This window comes from Motacilla alba, chromosome 2, assembly GCF_015832195.1.
Source record: "Motacilla alba alba isolate MOTALB_02 chromosome 2, Motacilla_alba_V1.0_pri, whole genome shotgun sequence".
NCBI lineage: Eukaryota > Metazoa > Chordata > Aves > Passeriformes > Motacillidae > Motacilla > Motacilla alba.
This window is the reverse complement of record NC_052017.1, coordinates 111729336-111745591: the sequence shown is the minus strand read 5'-3', so window position 1 is coordinate 111745591 and position 16256 is coordinate 111729336. Positions and strand designations below refer to the sequence as shown.

Below are 16256 nucleotides of genomic sequence, written 5' to 3'. Positions count from 1 at the left end.
ACTTAGTACCCTAACCACTTATCTATGGAGTCTCTATTGAGAACTGGAGTGCCAGTTCTCAACAACCCTCAGGGTGAAGAATCTTATCCCTAATATCCAACCAAAACCTCCACAACATCTCCATGCCGTTCCCGCAGGCCCTTTGCTGGTCACCAGAAAGAAATCAAGTGTCCCCCTCCACTTCCCAGGGAAGCTGCCGCCTGCTGTGAGGTCTCCCCCGGTCTCTTCTCCAGACAGAACAAGCCAAATGACCTCAGCTGTTTTCCATGCATCATCCCCTCTAGACCTTTTTACCATCTCTACAGCTCCCCTTCAGACGTTTCCTGACATTTCTAATGATTTCTCTGAGTGTTCCCCGTAATCTCTCTTACTTCCCAAAGTTTTTCAAACTATCTTTCGGAGCTTCGACAACAAAACCCGATGCCCTTATCTCGGGGCGTGGGGGGAACCTTTTGGTCCCTCCCCTTGCGAAAGGCCCTACGGAAAGGTCCCGCAGAGCCGCCGCGTCCCCGGAGAACGACGAGAACGCCACAAGACGCGGAGGCCCGGGCAAAGCGGAGCTCCTTCGGACGGGCACCGGGGGCACCTTGCGCATGTTTTTCAATCCGGGCCTCCGGCGCGGCTGCGTGATCCCCGCCGCCCGCCCGCCGTGGCGCCGCCGCTCGGCCCTTCCGCACGGCAACACGGTGCTGCTGTCCATCCTCGGCGGCCCACGGCAGAGCAGAGGGCCGGGGAGGGGACAAGGGACTGCCAGGCCGGCGGGGAGGGGGAGCGGCAGGGGACACGGGACTGCCAGCAGCGCTTCCCGGCCGGCGGGGAGGGGGAACGGGAGATGGGGGGGAGCCAGCGCGCGGGCCCCCCGCGACCCCAGGGCGACTGGTGACGAGCGCCGCGAGCGCCGGCCGCCCATTGGCTGTGGCGCGGGCAGCGAGCGGCCAATCAGGGCCGGGCGCGGAGCGGCGCAGCGCTCGCCCTCGCCTCGCCCGGCGCGCGGGGGGCGGGGTCACGTGACGCTCTGTTTACATCCTCTCAGCTGTCGGGCCCCGCCTCTCCCGTCCCGTCCCGTCCCGTCCCGTCCCTCGCACCGGCACCGGCCGCTGAACCGACCCGCGCACCCCCGACCCGCGGCCGCCCAGCGCCGCCCTCCGCTCGCTCGGCCGTTTGCCCGCGGCCTGTCGGAGCGCTCTCCTGTCTGCAATTCTCGCCCCCCCCCCCCCCCGCCCCCCCAGGTGGGTCTCGCCGGTGCCGCCCAGCGCAGGGTCCGGGGCCCGCTGCGGAACGGGTGAGTGTCCCGCGCTGTGGGGGGCTGGGCAGAACCGCGCTCCGGTCGCGCTGTGCGGCGCGGAGGCCCCGTGGGACGGCCGGGACGGTGGGTTGCGGCGGGGGAGGGGAGAATGCGGCCCTCGGGCCCCTGCCCTGCGGCCCCTGCCCTTCGCAGGCTCCCCGGGCGCTCCGCTCCCCATTGTCCGCGGGCCCCGCACGCAGGCGCGGGGGAAGGGCGATGAGGGGGAGGCGTTGTTTTCGCGCAGCCGGGACGGGGCGAGGGCTCGCCCTAGGGAGGGACAGGACCGGCTCTATGTGTACGCCCTCCGCAGCCCCTTCTTCTCCTCCTCTTTTGCCCGACCCTTGCCACCCCTCGGGGCGTCTGCGTAATGAATAACCTCTGGCCCCAAACGGGTTGGGAGGAGGAGAGGTGGTTGGTGTGGCTGCCGTGAGCCTGGGCAGCTGTGAGAGGACGGGGACAAGCGAGAAGGTTCCAGCCTCGAGATCCCGGCGGGGGGGGGGTGGTACAGGCAAGGTGAGGGCAGCGCTTGTCCCCCGCTGCGGCTCAGCGCTTCGCCTCCCCCCTGTGACGGCTGTGCGTTTGCTTTTTGCCTTTGAGGAAATGCAGCGAGAAGGGAAGCCTGCGGTTTAGGGGTTTTCTTTTGGCTTCGTTTGTTTGGTTTGTTGGGGTTTTTTTTCCGCTCTCGAGTCTTTGCAACCTCAGGGGCTTGGGGAGGCTGAGTATTCCAGGCCGAGGCATCGTTGAGGGGCGCGTGAGACAACATTTTGTTTTGTTTCAAGAAAAACCCGTGGGTTAATGCAGGGTATTTCTCTTTTTGGGAGTGGAGGAGGCGGCGCGGCTGCAGCAGGCGTAAGATACTTTGTTTACATAAATAAAGTGTGTGAAATGCGCGATAACTTGCTTTTCGCCCGCAATCCGGGGTGAGTCGGTCGGTGAGCATTCCTGGCGGCAGCCGCCGGAGGAAAAGGAGAAGGCTGCCTCTGCCCCCCGCTTTGCCATAAACGCACATTTTGTCTCTGTTTATATTGTGGTTTCTGTTTTGGCTGGGAGAAGAGTAAGGGGAGGAGCAGGAACTGGCTCCGGGGCTGCCACCTCCTCCCGTCTGTTTTCTTTGTTGTTATCAGCTCGAGGAGGCGTCCTGGGGTCACGTCTGTGGCTGAGCTGCGGTCTGCAGTGTTAATGGGATTCCTCTTGGGCCCGAAACCTCGGGCCGCCCTCTGCAGTGCGTGTGCGGGTCTCGTCTGCCCTCCGTGCGCCCTCCTCCCCCCGCCTCGGCAGTTGTCCGCGGCTCGCTCTGAAGTTGCAGGAAGGAAAAGGGGGGGCAGAGGGAGAAGGAATCTTGGCATTTATTTGATACTCGGTCAGCAGCCTGGGCCTGCTTTATGCAACTCTGTCATTTAAAAAAAAAAAAAGCAAAAAAGAACTAAAAAACCAACAAAAAACCAGAAATGGAAACAAACACCTAAGGTGGAAGGGTGAGGGGGTGTCTGTTTGAAAACAAATTCTTTATAAAAGTACTAAACTGCTCCAGTGTGTGGAAAATGCTTGTGTCCTTGCAGTACTTGCCAATGCCAACATAGTTAGTGTTCTCTTAGGGGGTATTTTTTTTTCTCCTGTCAAGAATAAGTCAAGCACAGTAGAACTGCAGGCTTTAGCAAGAACTTAAGGTTTCTTCTCATAAAGAGCAGCAAATGTTTAGACTCACACAATAAATACCCAGAATAAGGCTAGTCAGCACTTCAGCAAATTAATGAAGATACCCAATTCCTCTTGACCATATGACCTCTGTGTTATAGAGAATGCTTTTCTGGATGAAAGGCACAACAAATCCAATGCTTAGAGTTAGTAAATTACAATAGTGTGTGGTGAGAATGTCTTTGTAACCTTAATCCATTGTGCTTGCAAATTAATTATAATGTGTGATATGCTTTTTTCCCCCCAACAGGACCATTACTTTACTCTGGGCAGAAGATTCCTGGAAGGAATCAGGCTTGGATAAATGGAGCTGTCTTCTGCAGAACTCCTGCCTGATTTGTTGGGAGAGTTTGAAAAGTATTTTTGATTTGTAGGGGAAAAATATGTGACAGATCGATGGGTATTTTAACTGACTTTGGGTGAATAAATATAATGACAGGAATCCTAGAAGTATGTGAGTGAGGTCAGAGAGCCACAATGGGGGCTTTGGAGATGGACACTTAGCCAGATGTTCTTTACGACAGTCAGTGTCCCTCAGAAGTGCTAGAAAATACAATTGGATGTTGTTGAGAGGTCTGCAGTGAGGAGAATATAATGAAATTGCAGAAACAGAAAAAAAGTTTGTAATACTGGACAGTCCTGGATGGCCAAATTTTATCACTGTGTCTGTGCAGGGTTAAGTTCCTTCCCTGCATCATCTCTGATCTTCACTCCAGAATTTTTGTAAAAATCTTCCTGCCTCTCTAATTTGCCTTCTTTCTGGATTTGCTTCATCTAATCTGTATCACTACTTGCCTTAGATATGTGACTGGCCAGTTTTAATTTTGCAGTATTCTATTGATAAATTATGAAATCTTGCCATTTTTATAGTCATAATTTTGGCAGTTTGGTGGTTTTTGTTGTTTAGTCTTATGCTTGCCTGTAAGTGACTGCCCCAGCCTGCTGCTCCTGTTGAATAGGCTTCTGCCTAATAGGAGACTTAAAAATAGGACCTCAGTGTCAGGCATGTGTTGTAGTTTTCCATGCCTGTGGTGGACTGTACCAGACCAGTCACTTGGCTGTGTTTCTGTAAACTTGAAGTGCTTTGAGATGGAAGTGTGTATTCTGAAGCTAAAGGTAGGCTTCTTAGGCATGATACCAGTGCAGGTGTAAGTCTTAAGGCAAACTTGGAAGACATTAGCACAAAATATGTACTGTAAGACATTGTAGTGCATCATTCTTGTTTTCTCCCCACAGAATCAGGCAATAAAATTTCCCCATGCAGTGTCTCAGAAAGGTTTATGTTGGGTGTTTCAAAAGTTCCCCAGAACAAATACATTAAAAGCAATTCTAAAATACTAAGCATTATGGTAATGCTCATGCCAGTCTAAGGTGCATGGAGAGAAACACCTGAGAATACAGGCATTTCTTCTGGATGAGAGATGTCTTTGCATGTACCTGTTCTTGTCATTTCCTGCTTTGTTCCCATTTTCAGCAGGAATGTCACAGAGATCTGCTATTCTACCCTGCTGAAAGTGATGTTCTGTAGCTGATGATTAATTAGCTCTCTGTGTAAGAAAAGTGCCTTGAAGTCTACAGCACTTGGCACTCTTGAATGCAGACATCGTTTATATAATCTCATTTGTTTTACCTACTTAGAATGTAAACTCCTCAAAGCAAAAGTGGGTAGAACGTAGATGCAATTATGTTTTGCAAATGAATAATCAGGTATGTGACTGGCCTAAGGCACTCCAGGAATCTTCCGGTAGGGTCGGAAGTTGATCTGCATACTTCATCCTCTCAACAAGTGTGGATTTTTTGGATGGAGAATTCTTTTAATGTATCTGCTTTGCAGAATTGTGTTCACACTGTTCTGCTTCATCATTTATGGGACTGAAGTGTGGTAGTTTTATCAAATATTTTGGGTATAATTACATGAGAGCATCAGGAAATAACTACTGTGCTCCAATTCCTTTGGGACTTATTTGTGTGCACTGGATGTTAATGAAAGCCTTCGGGCCTCCTTCATGCAAGCTCTTAAAGCAGTGTCTGCTACTGTGTTACTTAAGAAATTTAGGCTGGACTTCTGGTCCTTGAAGAAAGGATAGAATTTATAGCAGCTCAGGATGCTGGATATAATATTTTGTAGAACTGAAAGATAGCTGGCTGGCATTCAGAAGAAGAGTGTTGGTTTTCTGTCCTTTTTGTGCTGGTATGTCATGCCTACTTCATGTTTCAAAGAAAGTGTTGCAAAATCGACAGTGATGTTAACCTCAAGGAGCTTGGAATACTAATGGAATGTGTGTGTGTGGAGTCTTGCTGAGTCTACTTCTGATCAGAAGCTTATTGGAAATGTTGAAAGTAAGAAGTAAAAGTAAACTGTAAGCAAAAAAGTCTTTACAAATGGCAGTTAGTCCAAAGAAACTTATTTCTGGAAAGAAGAAAAGGATTGGAACCTGTAGGGTTGGAAACAGGATTGGAGAACAACTGTAGGGTCTTTATCACTTACACCTTGTGACTACAATTGATACGTGACATATTTCTCAATTAATTTTGTTAGTCTTTTAAATTGAAGCACAAAAGTATAAATTGTCCTTTATTGTGAGGAAAAGACACTGATTTATACGTCATTACAGAACACTTAAAATAAGCAAAGAAATACAAACTCCACAGCCCTAAAAGAGATTAGGTGTGACATTGGGAGTCACCATGGGAACTCACAGGCTACAGGTTCTGGTGTATTCTCATACAGTGAAATTCTTGAGTGGGGAATTACTGTGGAGCTTCTCTTCTTAGAGGGGCTGTCTTGGGGCAGAGAAATACTTGGAGCCTGCTGCTTAGGAAATGCATTTAATGAAGGCTAATTTTTGACCTCTTTGTTTTGTTTAGTGAAGAAAGGATGTAAAGATCTTGCTTTTTACAAGTGCAGAGTATTGAGCTCTGTGAGTTACATGCAATTGGAAGTTTAAGATACTGTGAGTGTTGTTAAGGTGACACAACAGGTGAGGTTTGGAATACCTTTAGCATTTCACTTGATTTTCTCACAGTAGTATTTGGTCAGCATACAGTTGCAAAATAGAGTTGGATTTGCTGTGTTTCTAGGGTGTAAAAGAGTACAGTTGGAATAAATGTTGAAAAACTTGTTTGAGGAAACAATTCAGAATTTGACAACAAAACCTTAAAATCAGGTTTAAAGGCTTTCATTGAGTGGGTTGGTAGTGACATGAGATGTTTTTAATCCTGAATGAAAGACATTTATATGGAGGTGCTGCAGGGCATCAGAGTTGTCAGCATGGAGCTGTTAGATGTGAAGGCCTACATTATTTGAAGTATTAAAAACAAAAAAAAAGATGGCAGGCAGGATAAATCTGAATTAGAGGTAGCTCAGCAGTTAAGAGAAGAGAGTCCTTGTCTTGGTTGATGACATGAGTTGAGTGCTTTACTGGAGATGGTGAATGTTTAGAGACACACACGCACAGAGAATACATGAACAACCAACCAGTTCTGTGGCAGTGGAGAGGCTGTAAACGGGATCTCTGTTCTGAATGTTTTTAGAACCTGATGATGACAGACTGGTGGCAAGTCAGTCATCAGTCTCCAGGTTTTCTCTTCTGGTCTCTTTTGGCCGATAATGCCTTTTATCTGGTTGCTTTTCCAGTCCCAGCTGTTAGGTGCCTTTCAAAGCAGTCTAAAGTGACACAGAAAGAGCAGCTCCTCTGACTTAGTTGCACAGAAGCAAAGATGGGGATGTGGGCAGAAGAAGCACAGCCCAGGATGTGGGCAGAAGAGTTTTCTGTTTTGTTATTTAGCACTAATTGTTGCTGTGGCACCGGCCAAGTAGCCAACAGTTAGCATGAGCACCTAAAATAGCACTAGAGGTCTGTGTTTGAGCACTCGAGTCACATCACAAGTACCAGAAGCTTGCTGTTTTTATTACAAAACCTTTTCCATGCATGATTTCTAAACAGATAAGTCTTATTAAAGCTGTCAGTAATCATAATTATTTCTTCCTTTCTTTTAACAACTGGCTTGTTAAAGTTTTAAGTGATAGGTGCATATTTCTAATGGCAAATTAAGCAATCTTGAAAACTATTTTCAGGAGGAACAGTGACAACTTTGTAATACTGGATAATGTTCCTCCAGGAGGCATCTGTCACTGGGAAGATTTTTTTTTTTCCCAGCTGATGTCTACAAATGTCATTTTAGATTTAGTGGTAAGAGTTAGAGTCAAATCAGAGTCGTTCTAAAATACTAGTTAAAGTTGTAGTGAAAGGCAGTATGCAGTAATATTGTAGACACAAAAGGAATGTAACTATTAAAAGCATGTATTGATACCATTCTTCAAGTGAAACAAATATAATTTGTTATTAATTGTCTTCAGGAGTGAAAGGTACCTAGATTTCAAAGAGATCATCTCAGAGGTGGCATGTCCTAATTATTTGTTCATATTTAAAAAAAGACAAATCTGCCTCTCCAAAAGGAGATTTCTGTATCAATGTGTGTTTTTTGTAAGTGAAGTAATAGTAATTGGAATTGTTTATAGTAATAGTCAGCTGGTGAATCACAGTCGGCAATTGATATGCCTGTGGCTTCCCTGTCCCAGACAAAAGGCTTGATTCCTATAAGTAGTTGTTTTAACATTAAAGGAGGAATTAGGACCATGTGGTTGGAAGAAAATGAGAAGTGATTACTATTTTGAGATTTTTTTATTTCTATGGCAAGCGTTTATAGCAGATATTTGGGAATTACCATGTGGTTTTCTTGACCTATGAAAGGAAAAGCCAAGTAATACTATTCAACCCAGTCAGGGTGACTGTGCTGTTATATCGTGGTCTGTATATCAAAGTTAAAAAAAATGATTGTGGGAGCCACTATTCTCGTAATCATATTTTCAGAACCGTTGTTTTTGCTTGATAGGTACGACTGAAATGAATGCAAGTCAGCCTTGCTGAAAGACTGAGCTCCAAAGCAGTTGCTGAAGGAGATGCTTAATTTTGATAAATGGTTACTATTTCTGTAGTATAAATAACTTCAGGTAATCAGGAATGCTGTATTTCTACTGGTGCATCAGTCTGCCATTACAGGATTTGATTTTCGTTTGAAACTCTTTGCCTGAGACTCATGAAATTCTTGTTTACTGTTGTAGTTCTTGTCGGATTCGGTGGGTGGGGTTTTGCTGGCTCTTTTTCTGCTGTGCATGTGATCCTGCTCTTTATTTGCAAAACTGTTTCCTCTACCCTTTTGAGAGTGAACTGTGGTTTTCCTTCCATTCCATGTAGTCCAGTTTGTTAAGCTTTGCTTTGTTCTTCCTTCAAGAAACTCTAAATTTGGCATTATTGCGGTCAGAAGGTCAGTGAAATTAGAAGGACACAGAAAAGTCAAGCTGCTGAGTTTCTTTGACTTCTGCTGAGCTGACATCTGCAGTATTATAAAATCCCATAGGCCTTAGTCTCTTGTTATTTGCTTCAGTTAATTATGCATTCATCATGACTAAGACTCATTACTGCCAAGTTTCCTGAGATTCTGTGATGTTTTCTGAAGTAATTCGGTTGTCAGAAAAAGTCAGTGTAAAATTTGCCTTCTCCATTCTGGCATGCTCTGGATAAACTGGAGTTGTCCATGATATAACTGCATCAGGTTGTGTGAGTGTAGCAGCCTCTTGTGTTATATCTGTAAACTGCACTTATGTAAGGTGAAAACCATGTGCCTTGTATGACTGCAAAAAACCTGACACAGTAAGAGTGTGGGAATGATGATTATCGTGAGCTGTGCAAGTGCACAGCTGCTATACAGGCAATGATAAAAGGTTCTCAATTTCAATTTCTTGCTGAAGAGTTTGCATGAATATCTTGGAATGGTTACTGGAGCTTTCACAAATGCTCAAATCCTTTCCAGATGAGATCTGCCATTATTGATACTGTAAATAAATTATAACTTTGGAGCCACATTTACAGTAGTACTTCAATACTCTGACCCAGAAAGAGTACTTGAATACTCTGACTCAGAAGAAAAAGAAAGCCAGTAATTCAGAAACATTTTCAAGTTTAAAATTTGCTTATGTATTTTGGTTTGTGCTTTTAAAGAAGGCTATAAGGAGGTTTTTTTCAAGTATTTCTGGTTTTTAGTTTGTGTCCATGGCCTCAGGTCCAGTGAGTTGTGAGGCTAAGCACGTATTCTCAGTAGCAAACAAACACATGTATTCAGCATCTACGTCTATAATTTGCCACCACACCAACACAGGAGATGGCACTAAGACAAGCACAAACAGCACCAATGGCCTCATCCTGTTACTCTTTCTGGATGGCCAAGCTTAATGTGTGCAAACATATGTGTGTATGTATTACAAATCTTTCCAGTTACTGGGTTTAGGCACTCATTCTACCCTGGAACTCTTCCATCTGTTTATGCCCCCATTGCCTCTTACACACATGCACATGCTCAGCTGTCAATCCCAAACACCACAGTTTCTCCAGTAGCTCACCTTGGACCCCTCTTTGTTCCTCCAGCAGCCAACTCCCTCAGCTGCCTCACTTGGCCAGTGTGTCCTGTCCTGTCCCAAGGCTGCTCTGCCAGTTTGCTGGCCAGTCCAGCTTGGTACTCCTTGTGATTGCACCTGGACCTGCAGAAGCTCACACCCTGCTTTGCTGGCACCACAGACTCACCAGCCTTTGTGACCTGTGGTCTGACTCCATGTCTTGTAGGTGCACATGGGCACCAAATAGAGGCCCAAGAAAGAGCTGCAAAAGGATATTGACAGTCTGACAGGATAGGCAGGGCGTAGCTGGACACGCATACTGACCTGCAGCCTGCTGACAGATGACCTGTCCTTCTTGTCACTATAGCTGTGGCTTTCCCTTGCTTGTTTCTTCCCTAGTCACTGTAATTTTTCCCTTTCCCCATCTCTGGTTCCTTCCCCGAGCATCCACTCACAGGACTTGTGCCATCCCCAAATCCCTTTCCCCTGTGCTCCATGGGAGCTTTTGCAGAGCTACTTTTGTAGCTCTGTAAAAGTCACACCTTTGGATCTGGGAAATGCCTTGGAGAGGCAAGGTGGTGCTGGGAGTGTGGAGAGAGCTGATGGTAGACTGGGTCAGAGTATTCAGGTGTGTTTCCCCCACTTGTAAATGCACCCCTGCTCCTTTGTGTGCAGAACAGCTTTCTGTCACATAACCCAACAAAGTTAACTTTGATACGTGTAGGCAGATAATCTGTTTCATCGTTTGCAAGCCCTGTGGAAAATTTAGGGTGGAAGATAATGACTGGCCAAAGGGGTCTAAATTAAAATGATACTGTTACAAAAGCAATACTTTGAAACATTACCTCAAAGTAGGGAGAATAATAAAATATTTGCATGAACCTTTGTGAAACAGACTTTGATCGCAGTAACCTTTTACATTGTAAACTAAAGTGTTGATTTTTTTTTTCCTGGATGACTAGAGACTTTATGAGAATTTTAATACAGATTTAGTTCGTACTTGATTAGTATGTTTTGAAAGTTTGGATAAATCATCACTTTCTTTTGATTAGAACCATGAAAGGGAAGTTGATCTCTATTTTATATGAAGTAAGCATTGAAAATCTTAAGTAGTAGAGATTTATGGATAAAGTCACATCCTTATAGGTTGTGCTATGGATGGATTTATCGTATGTGTGGAGACTGAGACAAATTATGATACGGATCCCTAAAGTCTAAAGCTTTTGTATATGCAGGATTTGGGGATTAAAAAGAAGAAAGTAGGGTACATATCCATTGCTTTCTTTGACAAGATAAAAGTAACTCAGTGTGCAAGTGTTAGTAAACAAGTTACATTTGAAAAAAATGGTGATTCCAGTATGATGCTTCTGGAAGACTGCAGGGAAAGAGTTTTGTTTTGTGCTTCTGAGGAAGAGAAGCTGGAAGCAGGAGTAGGCTTTACTCATTCTTCCCTCTTGAGAATTCCAGGACTAAGTAATAAAACAATTTCTCAAAAGATACTGTTGTATTGCACTTTACTGTTTTAAGAATTAAGCACAGAAGAATTGGGATGTATTTTTTCCTTAAATTGTATTTGTTTAGCATCTCATAAAAAGAGGATGCATAATAAATAAAAGTTGAGATTCTCAGGCTGTAAAAGTAAACATCATGATAATACAGTATTTCAGTTGTTTATGCTGTGATTATTGTGCACTCTTTTGAAGCTTTTAGATACATTTCTGAAGATTAGAAATAAAAAAAAATGAGTGTACTTGGAGGTTGGTAAAGTTGATTGATATTTATGTTTTTAATTGGGCCTGGTTTATTTTTTGTTGTTTTTTTGAGGTTTTTTTTGTAGAGGCTGAAGTAAATGCATAGCTCCAAGATGAGGTTTCAAGTGTCAGGAATGCAACTATCTTCTATTTTTACACTTGACCTCATTTCTGTTTTCTTTTGCTAAAGGCAACAGGCGTATGTTGTTCTGTTGCTGCTAGAAGTGAGTTATTTAAATAACTTGAAATGTTTATGTGCGTAAGTTTTTGAACTTTAGTACTGGCTGAAACAGGGAAAATTTTGTCATGGGCCACATTTTGCCTAGTCAAAGTTATATGAAGTGAGACTTGATCTGCTTAAGAGCTATAACTTTTATGGTAAAAGGTTAGGAAAATATGTTTCAGTTCTTGTACAAAATCTGCTTTGTATTTCATTATAAAAGAGGATTCTCCCTCCCTGTCCCCCAGTTGTTACTAGGGACTCTCTGATGATTACTCTAAGGAGCATAATTTTTATGTTCTGGTCAACCAAACTAAATTATTATCTAATTATTATTACTATCTTTTATGAAAAGAAACAAGTGTAGTTTTAAAAATGTTGACTCTCTCACTATTATTCTTTATATATATATATGTATACGTATAAATATATATATATATATTTATCAAGGTGTCTTAGATGGAAAGCGATCACAATATTAAAATTTGTAGAAATGTTGTGTCACTTTTATGCCTTTGCCGTTTCAGGCCAAACAGAATTAGATATACCAGAACCAGTAATTTTTACACATCACTCTACAGCTCTTCTGATTCTTAGCATTTGCCTGTTATGGCTTATATGAACCTGCTTGAAATGAATGCTCTCTGTTAAATATCCTTCTACAAAGCTGTGTATTGAGGCAATGAGTTTTGCAGCCTGGTCACTCTGTAGCTCCCTAATTTGTCAAATATGTGCACAGACAGCAGTTCCTGATATGCAAAACAGGTGCATGAGACAGGCTCAGTGAATATCAGACATCTGTATGTATTAAACATCATCAATTCATTTCTAGTGAAGTCCTGATATTTTAGACAGCGAACAAACTGCTGTTACCTGGTACCTCCTGTTTCTGTGGGTCTGTTAGGCCCTCAAGAGAAGCTTTTAATCTTTCCCCTTTCTCCCAAACAGTCTGTGATAAAGCTCTTCGGCTAGTTTATACTGGACAAACTAAAAATAGTTGTGGCCTGGGAATAGACGGAGCTGTAGGCACACCTCTCAGGAGCTGAGACCTTTACAAAATGTTTTAGAAGAGGACTGCCAGGTTCACGGGCAGTGAACCTGGTCACGGACACTGGTGTCAGAGGAAGGATAGGGGATCTTTGTGCATATTAGACATTGGGTTAAACTGATACCTTTTGCTTAGATCTTCAGTGGAACTTCAAAAGGTCATTAAGTCATTTTAGGCTCCCCAGAGACAAGAGCATTTTGGTGCATTGTCTTACAACTAAGCAACAGGAATTGTTTTGGACTGTTGCGGGTAGAGAAGCAGTGTAAATTATTTCAAAGTCTGCAATTGATGGTACACTATACGGTACTCAAGGCAGAGGTAGTGTTCATTCAGTCATAAGGGTATGTGTACAACCTGTTGTCTGTATTTGAAGAAAGAACTGCTCCTGAAGCCTGAGAGGCTTAGCTTTGCAGAGAGTTTTTAGTTGCTCAGATTTTATGCAATAAGGAGAGCTGTCAGGATGTGGGGTTAAGCTGAACATTAAAATTTTAGTCTGTGAAGTATGTAGGATTGTTTGCTTTGCTTTGTATATAAAAGGTACTGAATTTTCAAGCCTTTATCAGCATACCTGAGAACAGGTCTGGCATGTATAGAAAAATGTTCCTTTCAGCATTCATACCATTGGTAAGGTATGAAGAGAGTAGGTAGAATTTCAGATGAGAAGGACAAATTAAGTACAAGAGACAGTACAGACCAGGAAAGGAATGTCTCCTAATTCAAAGAAGACTGAAAAACAGTCAAACAAACACAAAAGCACCTAACAAAATTCTGTTATTTTATTATTCTTTTTTACTCAAGTTTCTGTGAGCTGTCTTAATATTAAAAAAAAAAAAGTTCAGTAGCTACTCAGCAAGTTAGTCCAAAATTATGCCCTTGTGTAGCTGCCAAGGTTAAATTCATTTGATCATGTGCTTATACGCTTGTTACTGCTCATACATTTGTGGAGTTCCATAAGTTTCAGTACCTCTTTTGAGAGAAATGCAGTACTGTGTCTGCTGTTCAGTGTGTTCAGGTGACTGTAGGTGAAGGAAGAGTGAAAGCAGGCCCATACCTGGAATCTTGTATAAACAGCTGTTGAAAGCTCAAACAGGAAGATCAGGGCTTAAGCTTACATCAGACTTGACAAACATTTTCTGCCCAAGTAGGTCAATGCAATTCAGGTTAAGTCAGTAGTTGTAGCTGTTTACATTCATTTGACTTAACACTAATCCTGTGGTCTATTTTTTGTTCCATTGCCATATTGCAAAGAACCTTGAAGTATGCTCTGTGGAGTGCACTGCACTGGAGAGCTGACTCTACTTGGTTTTGTACTTGTTTCTGTTTAACTTGAAGAGCTTCTTGACATGACCCACTGACCAGCAGTTTAGGAGTGAATGTTTTTAATTAAGATTAGTCTAGAGTATAGACTTCAAAAATGTGCAGTGTTCTCTATAGAGTTTTCCTTAATGTACCAAGTAGCATGATATATCCTAAAAACAATAGATTTTCTTCTTTCATAGCTGCTTGGAGTGACAAAACAAATAGCTATGGAAGAGAAGGTAGTTCTAATAGCTGGATTTCCAAAGCACTTAAACTTTTTGCTGCCTTTAGTATCAATTTAGTAGCAAGTACAGGTGAAAAAGTTTTTAAAAAATGTTTATGAAGACTTCATTGTAAAATACCTGTGTCCCAAATTTTATTCTTAATTTTGTAGTCACCTAATGCAGTTACTGCCAGCACATACTTCATATTCTGGTTTTCTCTAGTCTTTGCTGGGTGAAAGTAATATTAGAATTATTCTTTTCCTTTCAGATCATAATAAATCATACTGTTTGTTTGAAAGCTCCTGCTGAAATCCTAAGCTCAGCTCTGGAGTTTGAGGTTGAATTTCCTTGTGTGAGTCACTATTATACTTGGGAGAAACAGGGAAGCTAAACTTAAAGTCGAGTCCTGTGGTTGTAGGAGTCATTGGATGGAATGAGGTCAGGCAAAACATGATCTTGAGTTCATAACTGCTGCAAGGGTATAGTGTATTGAGCCAGAACAGAAAGGAGTAGGTCTGATACTTGATTAGTTGCCTGGGGAACTTTAAATCTCTGCTGTTTAGAGCAATTTTGCTGATTTTTGTTATTAGTAAACTGAAAGTGTTAACTTGATTGAAGTATTACAGGCCCGTGTGTGCATTCATGATTAATAGCCTTCTATTGCCAGTCACAGAATATTCCTTTTTAGGAAACTGAGCAGCTGAATCCTAATATTAATGTGCAGCTCAGTTACTTACTGCTCTCTTCGCCCTCTTACAGGAAAGAGGGAGGATTCACCAAGCAGGGTTTTATTCCATGTATGAGTTTAAAGTAATATATCACATTCCTGATTCAGTATCATTTTTCTCCATGCTGATGTGTTAGTGAAAATTGTGTTAGTTGTGAGGAGGAGACTTCAAATATGGCTGATTGTATTTATTATTCTGTTATTCTGTTTTCTTTGAAACAAAGTTTCAAAGTTTCAATTAATGTGACAATATTAAAAAAAAAAAGAAAACCATCAAAAAACCACCCATAAATTATTTAATGTATTTCACTGAAATTGGTTACAAGTTAGGTCGGCGGTGGCGATGTTACACAATTGTGTGGATTGTTAGAGAAACTGGAAAGTGTGTTTCCATTTAATTTCTATTGTGAATATAAGAAACTTCAAGGTAGGGTTCCAGCTTCTGAAAATAAATTCATGAGTGGTACGGAATGGAAAATGAAGATTGTTTTAATTGCAGTTGGTTTTACTAAGTTAATTAACTTTTTATCAAGACTGTATTGAAATTTTAACTCCTACATTGTAATTTCTGTTGGCTTGTGTATTCCAGAGACTCCTAAGGTTAAGAGTAATAGTTGCATTTTGTTAACTTGACAAACCTTCATCTTTCTTGTGAAGTTGCTGTACCTCTTGGTGTAATAGGCATCAGAATGCTGCTTGTGCTCTTTGTGAACTACATATGTTTCAGTTTTAATATCAGGGAGCTTCAGAGGATGTTTTTGGTGAGCATTCAGCTGTGTAGAAAGTTTTATCATAGTATGCTCTGCTGGTTTTATCTTGGTCCTGGGTCAGCTGTCACAAGGAAGATTTTACTTGCCGTTTTTCTCCAGCTGTGCTAAAATGGCTTCTTAGATGTTTTCTTTTGTCTTTAAAAACATTGGAGGAAAATGAACTATCAAAAAGTATTTCTCTGCAGCACAAGAAGCCACTTCTCTTGAAAAGATCTATTTCTTTCACTTCCTAGGGCATTTGTTTTGTTTTTGAACAAAAATACTTTCCATTGAGCGAGCAGCATTTTTGTCTACCTGTAGCTGTAGAGTGCAGAGTAGAGCACTGTAGATGACTAATGAATGCAAACCAAACCAAGATACCTAAAAAGCTGGGTATCCAGCCTAAACACCATCACTGTCATCTGCTTAATGTCACCTTCTTCAGATGGGGGCAGTGTGTCCAGAATGATATGTAGCCTTCAACTGCACTGCCAAATAGCTGTTTCGCTGTGTCTCATTCTTGAGAGGAGACTCTATTTCTCTTCTTCCCTAATTCCCTCAATGTCACACTGTCGACCACACTTTTTCTGTGCTTTGCTTTGGGATTTTGTGTTATAGCCATTATTGAAGCTGAGGCACTTGGTGGGTGTCATCAGTAGAAAGTCTTGTGATACTGCAATAAGTTGAGCCATCATATAATGCCAAGAATACAAAATTACCAAATACCTAAAAAAAGTCTGTTGTGTCATGAGTACTGAAAAATAGAAAAATTTTATTTACAGGATCTAAATGGTATGTGAAAGC

General features: G+C 42.4%; 1 protein-coding gene across 2 annotated transcripts in view; it reads left to right on the top strand.

Annotated features, from left to right (window-relative positions):
• The first annotated feature begins 1029 nt into the window (after nucleotides 1-1029).
• The window catches only part of PCMTD1 (protein-L-isoaspartate (D-aspartate) O-methyltransferase domain containing 1), a 39436-nt gene continuing 24209 nt past the window's right edge, over nucleotides 1030-16256 (top strand). Inside the window, exon 1 of one of the 2 annotated variants that reach the window (XM_038123807.1) lies at nucleotides 1030-1282. The gene's annotated coding sequence lies outside the window, so the exon portion shown is untranslated. Of the gene's footprint in view, nucleotides 1283-1408; nucleotides 1799-16256 lie in introns of those variants that run through there. The other variant, XM_038123816.1, reaches the window with a different exon arrangement.